Here is a 14,814-nt window from a genome sequence, read left to right as displayed (position 1 = left end):
GTGCTACATGTCTCGCGTTACTTTTCTGATAGGCTTACTTTCATATTTCTCTGAAGCAATTACATCAAAGACTCATTATTTATGTAACAGACACGATACATCGCTCCGAATCGCTCTGTTTACCATGGCTCTACTGATTGAAACACCTGCGTATTGACAGAGTTGCTCTGTACAATCGTAGTAACACAGTCCTGCTATTAGATTCGCTCACGTGCGCTGCTTACAGATAAATGGGAATTGCGCTCTTTAGAACAGCATCCACTCACAAAGTGGTAAACGACACACTGGGAACACTGTACGATTAGTCACATTTTTTGACTTTGGTTGACTGCTGTGTCACAGCCGGTCCCCATCATATGTATACACTCCAACGGACGTGTGTGCCCTGTTAGCACATTTACCAGGAACGTTAGCTGCATCACCTCCCTGGCAATTCCATGCCGTGCTCGAAGCGTCAGCCATTGCTTGGTGACAGTGTGCTTCGATGAGAAGTGGACAGATGATGCATCTCTCTCGCCGTCAGTTATAGGCGGGAATCATACTTAATGTAGTTTTCTGCAAGCGTCAGCGGAGCGTCAGACATCTCTGTCTGGTCTTCTCCCTTCATGCATCCACCAAGTCCACTCCTGGCAGTCTCCAGTAAAAGCCCCCTGTGCTGAAGCGAAAATTGCCGCCGTTTCTATAGATACAGAGTGCCATTGCTTACTGGGAACAGTTAAGGAACCATAGTACAATATCTTGTTGTGAAACTGTCTACTTTTCTCACTTGTGGCCGAGAAAACTGAAACCCTCTCACCTTGGGCTGGAAGAATTAAAGATCATGACTGGGATTACATACATTGACTCGTGAAGTAATACAAAATTATTTCACTCTTCATTGTATTTGTTTCTGTACAAAATGTGCGTTCTATTGCTATATTTCTATGTGTAGGTAAAAATTGGGTATTGAAAGAAAATTCCCGTGAACAGGGGCGTGAAGATATGGTTCCGCTTTTACAGCATTTACACATAGCAGCGTCATGGATCTACGAGAATTTTGCTTGTATGTGTAAGGTTAACATATTTAAGCATAGAACTGAAGTCACAACAATTTTCACCTTTTGAAGACGCTTGTGGTTACCCATATGTCAATTCCCATCTCGTGATTGGCACACATTTTTAAAAATTGCCCGTCCCTTGTGGGGATCGAACCCACGACCTTTGGATGAGAAGTCCAACGCGCTATCCTCTGCGCCAAAGGGACGCTGTGCAATTGATGGTCTCAGATTGAAGAGATTCTGCAAGACATGACCCGTGCTACATGTCTCGCGTTACTTTTCTGATAGGCTTACTTTCATATTTCTCTGAAGCAATTACATCAAAGACTCATTATTTATGTAACAGACACGATACATCGCTCCGAATCGCTCTGTTTACCATGGCTCTACTGATTGAAACACCTGCGTATTGACAGAGTTGCTCTGTACAATCGTAGTAACACAGTCCTGCTATTAGATTCGCTCACGTGCGCTGCTTACAGATAAATGGGAATTGCGCTCTTTAGAACAGCATCCACTCACAAAGTGGTAAACGACACACTGGGAACACTGTACGATTAGTCACATTTTTTGACTTTGGTTGACTGCTGTGTCACAGCCGGTCCCCATCATATGTATACACTCCAACGGACGTGTGTGCCCTGTTAGCACATTTACCAGGAACGTTAGCTGCATCACCTCCCTGGCAATTCCATGCCGTGCTCGAAGCGTCAGCCATTGCTTGGTGACAGTGTGCTTCGATGAGAAGTGGACAGATGATGCATCTCTCTCGCCGTCAGTTATAGGCGGGAATCATACTTAATGTAGTTTTCTGCAAGCGTCAGCGGAGCGTCAGACATCTCTGTCTGGTCTTCTCCCTTCATGCATCCACCAAGTCCACTCCTGGCAGTCTCCAGTAAAAGCCCCCTGTGCTGAAGCGAAAATTGCCGCCGTTTCTATAGATACAGAGTGCCATTGCTTACTGGGAACAGTTAAGGAACCATAGTACAATATCTTGTTGTGAAACTATCTACTTTTCTCACTTGTGGCCGAGGAAACTGAAACCCTCTCACCTTGGGCTGGAAGAATTAAAGATCATGACTGGGATTACATACATTGACTCGTGAAGTAATACAAAATTATTTCACTCTTCATTGTATTTGTTTCTGTACAAAATGTGCGTTCTATTGCTATATTTCTATGTGTAGGTAAAAATTGGGTATTGAAAGAAAATTCCCGTGAACAGGGGCGTGAAGATATGGTTCCGCTTTTACAGCATTTACACATAGCAGCGTCATGGATCTACGAGAATTTTGCTTGTATGTGTAAGGTTAACATATTTAAGCATAGAACTGAAGTCACAACAATTTTCACCTTTTGAAGACGCTTGTGGTTACCCATATGTCAATTCCCATCTCGTGATTGGCACACATTTTTAAAAATTGCCCGTCCCTTGTGGGGATCGAACCCACGACCTTTGGATTAGAAGTCCAACGCGCTATCCTCTGCGCCAAATGGACGCTGTGCAAGTGATGGTCTCAGATGTAAGAGATTCTGCAAGACATGACCCGTGCTACATGTCTCGCGTTACTTTTCTGATAGGCTTACTTTCATATTTCTCTGAAGCAATTACATCAAAGACTCATTATTTATGTAACAGACACGATACATCGCTCCGAATCGCTCTGTTTACCATGGCTCTACTGATTGAAACACCTGCGTATTGACAGAGTTGCTCTGTACAATCGTAGTAACACAGTCCTGCTATTAGATTCGCTCACGTGCGCTGCTTACAGATAAATGGGAATTGCGCTCTTTAGAACAGCATCCACTCACAAAGTGGTAAACGACACACTGGGAACACTGTACGATTAGTCACATTTTTTGACTTTGGTTGACTGCTGTGTCACAGCCGGTCCCCATCATATGTATACACTCCAACGGACGTGTGTGCCCTGTTAGCACATTTACCAGGAACGTTAGCTGCATCACCTCCCTGGCAATTCCATGCCGTGCTCGAAGCGTCAGCCATTGCTTGGTGACAGTGTGCTTCGATGAGAAGTGGACAGATGATGCATCTCTCTCGCCGTCAGTTATAGGCGGGAATCATACTTAATGTAGTTTTCTGCAAGCGTCAGCGGAGCGTCAGACATCTCTGTCTGGTCTTCTCCCTTCATGCATCCACCAAGTCCACTCCTGGCAGTCTCCAGTAAAAGCCCCCTGTGCTGAAGCGAAAATTGCCGCCGTTTCTATAGATACAGAGTGCCATTGCTTACTGGGAACAGTTAAGGAACCATAGTACAATATCTTGTTGTGAAACTGTCTACTTTTCTCACTTGTGGCCGAGAAAACTGAAACCCTCTCACCTTGGGCTGGAAGAATTAAAGATCATGACTGGGATTACATACATTGACTCGTGAAGTAATACAAAATTATTTCACTCTTCATTGTATTTGTTTCTGTCAAAATGTGCGTTCTATTGCTATATTTCTATGTGTAGGTAAAAATTGGGTATTGAAAGAAAATTCCCGTGAACAGGGGCGTGAAGATATGGTTCCGCTTTTACAGCATTTACACATAGCAGCGTCATGGATCTACGAGAATTTTGCTTGTATGTGTAAGGTTAACATATTTAAGCATAGAACTGAAGTCACAACAATTTTCACCTTTTGAAGACGCTTGTGGTTACCCATATGTCAATTCCCATCTCGTGATTGGCACACATTTTTAAAAATTGCCCGTCCCTTGTGGGGATCGAACCCACGACCTTTGGATTAGAAGTCCAACGCGCTATCCTCTGCGCCAAAGGGACGCTGTGCAAGTGATGGTCTCAGATGTAAGAGATTCTGCAAGACATGACCCGTGCTACATGTCTCGCGTTACTTTTCTGATAGGCTTACTTTCATATTTCTCTGAAGCAATTACATCAAAGACTCATTATTTATGTAACAGACACGATACATCGCTCCGAATCGCTCTGTTTACCATGGCTCTACTGATTGAAACACCTGCGTATTGACAGAGTTGCTCTGTACAATCGTAGTAACACAGTCCTGCTATTAGATTCGCTCACGTGCGCTGCTTACAGATAAATGGGAATTGCGCTCTTTAGAACAGCATCCACTCACAAAGTGGTAAACGACACACTGGGAACACTGTACGATTAGTCACATTTTTTGACTTTGGTTGACTGCTGTGTCACAGCCGGTCCCCATCATATGTATACACTCCAACGGACGTTTTTGCCCTGTTAGCACATTTACCAGGAACGTTAGCTGCATCACCTCCCTGGCAATTCCATGCCGTGCTCGAAGCGTCAGCCATTGCTTGGTGACAGTGTGCTTCGATGAGAAGTGGACAGATGATGCATCTCTCTCGCCGTCAGTTATAGGCGGGAATCATACTTAATGTAGTTTTCTGCAAGCGTCAGTGGAGCGTCAGACATATCTGTCTGGTCTTCTCCCTTCATGCATCCACCAAGTCCACTCCTGGCAGTCTCCAGTAAAAGCCCCCTGTGCTGAAGCGAAAATTGCCGCCGTTTCTATAGATACAGAGTGCCATTGCTTACTGGGAACAGTTAAGGAACCATAGTACAATATCTTGTTGTGAAACTGTCTACTTTTCTCACTTGTGGCCGAGAAAACTGAAACCCTCTCACCTTGGGCTGGAAGAATTAAAGATCATGACTGGGATTACATACATTGACTCGTGAAGTAATACAAAATTATTTCACTCTTCATTGTATTTGTTTCTGTCAAAATGTGCGTTCTATTGCTATATTTCTATGTGTAGGTAAAAATTGGGTATTGAAAGAAAATTCCTGTGAACAGGGGCGTGAAGATATGGTTCCGCTTTTACAGCATTTACACATAGCAGCGTCATGGATCTACGAGAATTTTGCTTGTATGTGTAAGGTTAACATATTTAAGCATAGAACTGAAGTCACAACAATTTTCACCTTTTGAAGACGCTTGTGGTTACCCATATGTCAATTCCCATCTCGTGATTGGCACACATTTTTAAAAATTGCCCGTCCCTTGTGGGGATCGAACCCACGACCTTTGGATTAGAAGTCCAACGCGCTATCCTCTGCGCCAAAGGGACGCTGTGCAAGTGATGGTCTCAGATGTAAGAGATTCTGCAAGACATGACCCGTGCTACATGTCTCGCGTTACTTTTCTGATAGGCTTACTTTCATATTTCTCTGAAGCAATTACATCAAAGACTCATTATTTATGTAACAGACACGATACATCGCTCCGAATCGCTCTGTTTACCATGGCTCTACTGATTGAAACACCTGCGTATTGACAGAGTTGCTCTGTACAATCGTAGTAACACAGTCCTGCTATTAGATTCGCTCATGTGCGCTGCTTACAGATAAATGGGAATTGCGCTCTTTAGAACAGCATCCACTCACAAAGTGGTAAACGACACACTGGGAACACTGTACGATTAGTCACATTTTTTGACTTTGGTTGACTGCTGTGTCACAGCCGGTCCCCATCATATGTATACACTCCAACGGACGTGTGTGCCCTGTTAGCACATTTACCAGGAACGTTAGCTGCATCACCTCCCTGGCAATTCCATGCCGTGCTCGAAGCGTCAGCCATTGCTTGGTGACAGTGTGCTTCGATGAGAAGTGGACAGATGATGCATCTCTCTCGCCGTCAGTTATAGGCGGGAATCATACTTAATGTAGTTTTCTGCAAGCGTCAGCGGAGCGTCAGACATCTCTGTCTGGTCTTCTCCCTTCATGCATCCACCAAGTCCACTCCTGGCAGTCTCCAGTAAAAGCCCCCTGTGCTGAAGCGAAAATTGCCGCCGTTTCTATAGATACAGAGTGCCATTGCTTACTGGGAACAGTTAAGGAACCATAGTACAATATCTTGTTGTGAAACTGTCTACTTTTCTCACTTGTGACCGAGAAAACTGAAACCCTCTCACCTTGGGCTGGAAGAATTAAAGATCATGACTTGGATTACATACATTGACTCGTGAAGTAATACAAAATTATTTCACTCTTCATTGTATTTGTTTCTGTACAAAATGTGCGTTCTATTGCTATATTTCTATGTGTAGGTAAAAATTGGGTATTGAAAGAAAATTCCCGTGAACAGGGGCGTGAAGATATGGTTCCGCTTTTACAGCATTTACACATAGCAGCGTCATGGATCTACGAGAATTTTGCTTGTATGTGTAAGGTTAACATATTTAAGCATAGAACTGAAGTCACAACAATTTTCACCTTTTGAAGACGCTTGTGGTTACCCATATGTCAATTCCCATCTCGTGATTGGCACACATTTTTAAAAATTGCCCGTCCCTTGTGGGGATCGAACCCACGACCTTTGGATTAGAAGTCCAACGCGCTATCCTCTGCGCCAAAGGGACGCTGTGCAAGTGATGGTCTCAGATGTAAGAGATTCTGCAAGACATGACCCGTGCTACATGTCTCGCGTTACTTTTCTGATAGGCTTACTTTCATATTTCTCTGAAGCAATTACATCAAAGACTCATTATTTATGTAACAGACACGATACATCGCTCCGAATCGCTCTGTTTACCATGGCTCTACTGATTGAAACACCTGCGTATTGACAGAGTTGCTCTGTACAATCGTAGTAACACAGTCCTGCTATTAGATTCGCTCACGTGCGCTGCTTACAGATAAATGGGAATTGCGCTCTTTAGAACAGCATCCACTCACAAAGTGGTAAACGACACACTGGGAACACTGTACGATTAGTCACATTTTTTGACTTTGGTTGACTGCTGTGTCACAGCCGGTCCCCATCATATGTATACACTCCAACGGACGTGTGTGCCCTGTTAGCACATTTACCAGGAACGTTAGCTGCATCACCTCCCTGGCAATTCCATGCCGTGCTCGAAGCGTCAGCCATTGCTTGGTGACAGTGTGCTTCGATGAGAAGTGGACAGATGATGCATCTCTCTCGCCGTCAGTTATAGGCGGGAATCATACTTAATGTAGTTTTCTGCAAGCGTCAGCGGAGCGTCAGACATCTCTGTCTGGTCTTCTCCCTTCATGCATCCACCAAGTCCACTCCTGGCAGTCTCCAGTAAAAGCCCCCTGTGCTGAAGCGAAAATTGCCGCCGTTTCTATAGATACAGAGTGCCATTGCTTACTGGGAACAGTTAAGGAACCATAGTACAATATCTTGTTGTGAAACTGTCTACTTTTCTCACTTGTGGCCGAGAAAACTGAAACCCTCTCACCTTGGGCTGGAAGAATTAAAGATCATGACTGGGATTACATACATTGACTCGTGAAGTAATACAAAATTATTTCACTCTTCATTGTATTTGTTTCTGTACAAAATGTGCGTTCTATTGCTATATTTCTATGTGTAGGTAAAAATTGGGTATTGAAAGAAAATTCCTGTGAACAGGGGCGTGAAGATATGGTTCCGCTTTTACAGCATTTACACATAGCAGCGTCATGGATCTACGAGAATTTTGCTTGTATGTGTAAGGTTAACATATTTAAGCATAGAACTGAAGTCACAACAATTTTCACCTTTTGAAGACGCTTGTGGTTACCCATATGTCAATTCCCATCTCGTGATTGGCACACATTTTTAAAAATTGCCCGTCCCTTGTGGGGATCGAACCCACGACCTTTGGATTAGAAGTCCAACGCACTATCCTCTGCGCCAAAGGGACGCTGTGCAAGTGATGGTCTCAGATGTAAGAGATTCTGCAAGACATGACCCGTGCTACATGTCTCGCGTTACTTTTCTGATAGGCTTACTTTCATATTTCTCTGAAGCAATTACATCAAAGACTCATTATTTATGTAACAGACACGATACATCGCTCCGAATCGCTCTGTCTACCATGGCTCTACTGATTGAAACACCTGCGTATTGACAGAGTTGCTCTGTACAATCGTAGTAACACAGTCCTGCTATTAGATTCGCTCACGTGCGCTGCTTACAGATAAATGGGAATTGCGCTCTTTAGAACAGCATCCACTCACAAAGTGGTAAACGACACACTGGGAACACTGTACGATTAGTCACATTTTTTGACTTTGGTTGACTGCTGTGTCACAGCCGGTCCCCATCATATGTATACACTCCAACGGACGTGTGTGCCCTGTTAGCACATTTACCAGGAACGTTAGCTGCATCACCTCCCTGGCAATTCCATGCCGTGCTCGAAGCGTCAGCCATTGCTTGGTGACAGTGTGCTTCGATGAGAAGTGGACAGATGATGCATCTCTCTCGCCGTCAGTTATAGGCGGGAATCATACTTAATGTAGTTTTCTGCAAGCGTCAGCGGAGCGTCAGACATCTCTGTCTGGTCTTCTCCCTTCATGCATCCACCAAGTCCACTCCTGGCAGTCTCCAGTAAAAGCCCCCTGTGCTGAAGCGAAAATTGCCGCTGTTTCTATAGATACAGAGTGCCATTGCTTACTGGGAACAGTTAAGGAACCATAGTACAATATCTTGTTGTGAAACTGTCTACTTTTCTCACTTGTGGCCGAGAAAACTGAAACCCTCTCACCTTGGGCTGGAAGAATTAAAGATCATGACTGGGATTACATACATTGACTCGTGAAGTAATACAAAATTATTTCACTCTTCATTGTATTTGTTTCTGTACAAAATGTGCGTTCTATTGCTATATTTCTATATGTAGGTAAAAATTGGGTATTGAAAGAAAATTCTCGTTAACAGGGGCGTGAAGATATGGTTCCGCTTTTACAGCATTTACACATAGCAGCGTCATGGATCTACGAGAATTTTGCTTGTATGTGTAAGGTTAACATATTTAAGCATAGAACTGAAGTCACAACAATTTTCACCTTTTGAAGACGCTTGTGGTTACCCATATGTCAATTCCCATCTCGTGATTGGCACACATTTTTAAAAATTGCCCGTCCCTTGTGGGGATCGAACCCACGACCTTTGGATTAGAAGTCCAACGCGCTATCCTCTGCGCCAAAGGGACGCTGTGCAAGTGATGGTCTCAGATGTAAGAGATTCTGCAAGACATGACCCGTGCTACATGTCTCGCGTTACTTTTCTGATAGGCTTACTTTCATATTTCTCTGAAGCAATTACATCAAAGACTCATTATTTATGTAACAGACACGATACATCGCTCCGAATCGCTCTGTTTACCATGGCTCTACTGATTGAAACACCTGCGTATTGACAGAGTTGCTCTGTACAATCGTAGTAACACAGTCCTGCTATTAGATTCGCTCACGTGCGCTGCTTACAGATAAATGGGAATTGCGCTCTTTAGAACAGCATCCACTCACAAAGTGGTAAACGACACACTGGGAACACTGTACGATTAGTCACATTTTTTGACTTTGGTTGACTGCTGTGTCACAGCCGGTCCCCATCATATGTATACACTCCAACGGACGTGTGTGCCCTGTTAGCACATTTACCAGGAACGTTAGCTGCATCACCTCCCTGGCAATTCCATGCCGTGCTCGAAGCGTCAGCCATTGCTTGGTGACAGTGTGCTTCGATGAGAAGTGGACAGATGATGCATCTCTCTCGCCGTCAGTTATAGGCGGGAATCATACTTAATGTAGTTTTCTGCAAGCGTCAGCGGAGCGTCAGACATCTCTGTCTGGTCTTCTCCCTTCATGCATCCACCAAGTCCACTCCTGGCAGTCTCCAGTAAAAGCCCCCTGTGCTGAAGCGAAAATTGCCGCCGTTTCTATAGATACAGAGTGCCATTGCTTACTGGGAACAGTTAAGGAACCATAGTACAATATCTTGTTGTGAAACTGTCTACTTTTCTCACTTGTGGCCGAGAAAACTGAAACCCTCTCACCTTGGGCTGGAAGAATTAAAGATCATGACTGGGATTACATACATTGACTCGTGAAGTAATACAAAATTATTTCACTCTTCATTGTATTTGTTTCTGTACAAAATGTGCGTTCTATTGCTATATTTCTATGTGTAGGTAAAAATTGGGTATTGAAAGAAAATTCCCGTGAACAGGGGCGTGAAGATATGGTTCCGCTTTTACAGCATTTACACATAGCAGCGTCATGGATCTACGAGAATTTTGCTTGTATGTGTAAGGTTAACATATTTAAGCATAGAACTGAAGTCACAACAATTTTCACCTTTTGAAGACGCTTGTGGTTACCCATATGTCAATTCCCATCTCGTGATTGGCACACATTTTTAAAAATTGCCCGTCCCTTGTGGGGATCGAACCCACGACCTTTGGATTAGAAGTCCAACGCGCTATCCTCTGCGCCAAAGGGACGCTGTGCAAGTGATGGTCTCAGATGTAAGAGATTCTGCAAGACATGACCCGTGCTACATGTCTCGCGTTACTTTTCTGATAGGCTTACTTTCATATTTCTCTGAAGCAATTACATCAAAGACTCATTATTTATGTAACAGACACGATACATCGCTCCGAATCGCTCTGTTTACCATGGCTCTACTGATTGAAACACCTGCGTATTGACAGAGTTGCTCTGTACAATCGTAGTAACACAGTCCTGCTATTAGATTCGCTCACGTGCGCTGCTTACAGATAAATGGGAATTGCGCTCTTTAGAACAGCATCCACTCACAAAGTGGTAAACGACACACTGGGAACACTGTACGATTAGTCACATTTTTTGACTTTGGTTGACTGCTGTGTCACAGCCGGTCCCCATCATATGTATACACTCCAACGGACGTGTGTGCCCTGTTAGCACATTTACCAGGAACGTTAGCTGCATCACCTCCCTGGCAATTCCATGCCGTGCTCGAAGCGTCAGCCATTGCTTGGTGACAGTGTGCTTCGATGAGAAGTGGACAGATGATGCATCTCTCTCGCCGTCAGTTATAGGCGGGAATCATACTTAATGTAGTTTTCTGCAAGCGTCAGCGGAGCGTCAGACATCTCTGTCTGGTCTTCTCCCTTCATGCATCCACCAAGTCCACTCCTGGCAGTCTCCAGTAAAAGCCCCCTGTGCTGAAGCGAAAATTGCCGCCGTTTCTATAGATACAGAGTGCCATTGCTTACTGGGAACAGTTAAGGAACCATAGTACAATATCTTGTTGTGAAACTGTCTACTTTTCTCACTTGTGGCCGAGAAAACTGAAACCCTCTCACCTTGGGCTGGAAGAATTAAAGATCATGACTGGGATTACATACATTGACTCGTGAAGTAATACAAAATTATTTCACTCTTCATTGTATTTGTTTCTGTACAAAATGTGCGTTCTATTGCTATATTTCTATATGTAGGTAAAAATTGGGTATTGAAAGAAAATTCTCGTTAACAGGGGCGTGAAGATATGGTTCCGCTTTTACAGCATTTACACATAGCAGCGTCATGGATCTACGAGAATTTTGCTTGTATGTGTAAGGTTAACATATTTAAGCATAGAACTGAAGTCACAACAATTTTCACCTTTTGAAGACGCTTGTGGTTACCCATATGTCAATTCCCATCTCGTGATTGGCACACATTTTTAAAAATTGCCCGTCCCTTGTGGGGATCGAACCCACGACCTTTGGATTAGAAGTCCAACGCGCTATCCTCTGCGCCAAAGGGACGCTGTGCAAGTGATGGTCTCAGATGTAAGAGATTCTGCAAGACATGACCCGTGCTACATGTCTCGCGTTACTTTTCTGATAGGCTTACTTTCATATTTCTCTGAAGCAATTACATCAAAGACTCATTATTTATGTAACAGACACGATACATCGCTCCGAATCGCTCTGTTTACCATGGCTCTACTGATTGAAACACCTGCGTATTGACAGAGTTGCTCTGTACAATCGTAGTAACACAGTCCTGCTATTAGATTCGCTCACGTGCGCTGCTTACAGATAAATGGGAATTGCGCTCTTTAGAACAGCATCCACTCACAAAGTGGTAAACGACACACTGGGAACACTGTACGATTAGTCACATTTTTTGACTTTGGTTGACTGCTGTGTCACAGCCGGTCCCCATCATATGTATACACTCCAACGGACGTGTGTGCCCTGTTAGCACATTTACCAGGAACGTTAGCTGCATCACCTCCCTGGCAATTCCATGCCGTGCTCGAAGCGTCAGCCATTGCTTGGTGACAGTGTGCTTCGATGAGAAGTGGACAGATGATGCATCTCTCTCGCCGTCAGTTATAGGCGGGAATCATACTTAATGTAGTTTTCTGCAAGCGTCAGCGGAGCGTCAGACATCTCTGTCTGGTCTTCTCCCTTCATGCATCCACCAAGTCCACTCCTGGCAGTCTCCAGTAAAAGCCCCCTGTGCTGAAGCGAAAATTGCCGCCGTTTCTATAGATACAGAGTGCCATTGCTTACTGGGAACAGTTAAGGAACCATAGTACAATATCTTGTTGTGAAACTGTCTACTTTTCTCACTTGTGGCCGAGAAAACTGAAACCCTCTCACCTTGGGCTGGAAGAATTAAAGATCATGACTGGGATTACATACATTGACTCGTGAAGTAATACAAAATTATTTCACTCTTCATTGTATTTGTTTCTGTACAAAATGTGCGTTCTATTGCTATATTTCTATGTGTAGGTAAAAATTGGGTATTGAAAGAAAATTCCCGTGAACAGGGGCGTGAAGATATGGTTCCGCTTTTACAGCATTTACACATAGCAGCGTCATGGATCTACGAGAATTTTGCTTGTATGTGTAAGGTTAACATATTTAAGCATAGAACTGAAGTCACAACAATTTTCACCTTTTGAAGACGCTTGTGGTTACCCATATGTCAATTCCCATCTCGTGATTGGCACACATTTTTAAAAATTGCCCATCCCTTGTGGGGATCGAACCCACAACCTTTGGATTAGAAGTCCAACGCGCTATCCTCTGCGCCAAAGGGACGCTGTGCAAGTGGTGGTCTCAGATGTAAGAGATTCTGCAAGACATGACCCGTGCTACATGTCTCGCGTTACTTTTCTGATAGGCTTACTTTCATATTTCTCTGAAGCAATTACATCAAAGACTCATTATTTATGTAACAGACACGATACATCGCTCCGAATCGCTCTGTTTACCATGGCTCTACTGATTGAAACACCTGCGTATTGACAGAGTTGCTCTGTACAATCGTAGTAACACAGTCCTGCTATTAGATTCGCTCACGTGCGCTGCTTACAGATAAATGGGAATTGCGCTCTTTAGAACAGCATCCACTCACAAAGTGGTAAACGACACACTGGGAACACTGTACGATTAGTCACATTTTTTGACTTTGGTTGACTGCTGTGTCACAGCCGGTCCCCATCATATGTATACACTCCAACGGACGTGTGTGCCCTGTTAGCACATTTACCAGGAACGTTAGCTGCATCACCTCCCTGGCAATTCCATGCCGTGCTCGAAGCGTCAGCCATTGCTTGGTGACAGTGTGCTTCGATGAGAAGTGGACAGATGATGCATCTCTCTCGCCGTCAGTTATAGGCGGGAATCATACTTAATGTAGTTTTCTGCAAGCGTCAGCGGAGCGTCAGACATCTCTGTCTGGTCTTCTCCCTTCATGCATCCACCAAGTCCACTCCTGGCAGTCTCCAGTAAAAGCCCCCTGTGCTGAAGCGAAAATTGCCGCCGTTTCTATAGATACAGAGTGCCATTGCTTACTGGGAACAGTTAAGGAACCATAGTACAATATCTTGTTGTGAAACTGTCTACTTTTCTCACTTGTGGCCGAGAAAACTGAAACCCTCTCACCTTGGGCTGGAAGAATTAAAGATCATGACTGGGATTACATACATTGACTCGTGAAGTAATACAAAAGTATTTCACTCTTCATTGTATTTGTTTCTGTACAAAATGTGCGTTCTATTGCTATATTTCTATGTGTAGGTAAAAATTGGGTATTGAAAGAAAATTCCCGTGAACAGGGGCGTGAAGATATGGTTCCGCTTTTACAGCATTTACGCATAGCAGCGTCATGGATCTACGAGAATTTTGCTTGTATGTGTAAGGTTAACATATTTAAGCGTAGAACTGAAGTCACAACAATTTTCACCTTTTGAAGACGCTTGTGGTTACCCATATGTCAATTCCCATCTCGTGATTGGCACACATTTTTAAAAATTGCCCGTCCCTTGTGGGGATCGAACCCACGACCTTTGGATTAGAAGTCCAACGCGCTATCCTCTGCGCCAAAGGGACGCTGTGCAAGTGATGGTCTCAGATGTAAGAGATTCTGCAAGACATGACCCGTGCTACATGTCTCGCGTTACTTTTCTGATAGGCTTACTTTCATATTTCTCTGAAGCAATTACATCAAAGACTCATTATTTATGTAACAGACACGATACATCGCTCCGAATCGCTCTGTTTACCATGGCTCTACTGATTGAAACACCTGCGTATTGACAGAGTTGCTCTGTACAATCGTAGTAACACAGTCCTGCTATTAGATTCGCTCACGTGCGCTGCTTACAGATAAATGGGAATTGCGCTCTTTAGAACAGCATCCACTCACAAAGTGGTAAACGACACACTGGGAACACTGTACGATTAGTCACATTTTTTGACTTTGGTTGACTGCTGTGTCACAGCCGGTCCCCATCATATGTATACACTCCAACGGACGTGTGTGCCCTGTTAGCACATTTACCAGGAACGTTAGCTGCATCACCTCCCTGGCAATTCCATGCCGTGCTCGAAGCGTCAGCCATTGCTTGGTGACAGTGTGCTTCGATGAGAAGTGGACAGATGATGCATCTCTCTCGCCGTCAGTTATAGGCGGGAATCATACTTAATGTAGTTTTCTGCAAGCGTCAGCGGAGCGTCAGACATCTCTGTCTGG

The 14,814-nt window shown here is 44.0% G+C and overlaps 11 non-coding genes across 11 annotated transcripts; all 11 read right to left on the bottom strand.

Annotated features, from left to right (window-relative positions):
- Positions 1-1,170: 1,170 nt before the first annotated feature.
- Positions 1,171-1,243, bottom strand: Trnar-ucu (transfer RNA arginine (anticodon UCU)). The gene has a single exon. It is a non-coding gene; the product is annotated as a tRNA-Arg (tRNA).
- A 1,220-nt stretch (positions 1,244-2,463) lies between these two features.
- On the bottom strand, positions 2,464-2,536 carry Trnar-ucu (transfer RNA arginine (anticodon UCU)). The gene has a single exon. It is a non-coding gene; the product is annotated as a tRNA-Arg (tRNA).
- A 1,219-nt stretch (positions 2,537-3,755) lies between these two features.
- Trnar-ucu (transfer RNA arginine (anticodon UCU)) lies at positions 3,756-3,828 on the bottom strand. Its single transcript has one exon. It is a non-coding gene; the product is annotated as a tRNA-Arg (tRNA).
- Positions 3,829-5,047: 1,219 nt separating this feature from the next.
- Trnar-ucu (transfer RNA arginine (anticodon UCU)) lies at positions 5,048-5,120 on the bottom strand. Its single transcript has one exon. It is a non-coding gene; the product is annotated as a tRNA-Arg (tRNA).
- Positions 5,121-6,340: 1,220 nt separating this feature from the next.
- Positions 6,341-6,413, bottom strand: Trnar-ucu (transfer RNA arginine (anticodon UCU)). The gene has a single exon. It is a non-coding gene; the product is annotated as a tRNA-Arg (tRNA).
- A 1,220-nt stretch (positions 6,414-7,633) lies between these two features.
- Trnar-ucu (transfer RNA arginine (anticodon UCU)) lies at positions 7,634-7,706 on the bottom strand. The gene has a single exon. It is a non-coding gene; the product is annotated as a tRNA-Arg (tRNA).
- A 1,220-nt stretch (positions 7,707-8,926) lies between these two features.
- Trnar-ucu (transfer RNA arginine (anticodon UCU)) lies at positions 8,927-8,999 on the bottom strand. The gene has a single exon. It is a non-coding gene; the product is annotated as a tRNA-Arg (tRNA).
- A 1,220-nt stretch (positions 9,000-10,219) lies between these two features.
- On the bottom strand, positions 10,220-10,292 carry Trnar-ucu (transfer RNA arginine (anticodon UCU)). The gene has a single exon. It is a non-coding gene; the product is annotated as a tRNA-Arg (tRNA).
- A 1,220-nt stretch (positions 10,293-11,512) lies between these two features.
- Trnar-ucu (transfer RNA arginine (anticodon UCU)) lies at positions 11,513-11,585 on the bottom strand. The gene has a single exon. It is a non-coding gene; the product is annotated as a tRNA-Arg (tRNA).
- Positions 11,586-12,805: 1,220 nt separating this feature from the next.
- On the bottom strand, positions 12,806-12,878 carry Trnar-ucu (transfer RNA arginine (anticodon UCU)). The gene has a single exon. It is a non-coding gene; the product is annotated as a tRNA-Arg (tRNA).
- Positions 12,879-14,098: 1,220 nt separating this feature from the next.
- On the bottom strand, positions 14,099-14,171 carry Trnar-ucu (transfer RNA arginine (anticodon UCU)). The gene has a single exon. It is a non-coding gene; the product is annotated as a tRNA-Arg (tRNA).
- Positions 14,172-14,814: the final 643 nt, after the last annotated feature.

This window comes from Schistocerca cancellata, chromosome 1, assembly GCF_023864275.1.
Source record: "Schistocerca cancellata isolate TAMUIC-IGC-003103 chromosome 1, iqSchCanc2.1, whole genome shotgun sequence".
Classification (NCBI taxonomy): domain Eukaryota; kingdom Metazoa; phylum Arthropoda; class Insecta; order Orthoptera; family Acrididae; genus Schistocerca; species Schistocerca cancellata.
This window is presented reverse-complemented; position numbering and strand designations above follow the sequence as displayed.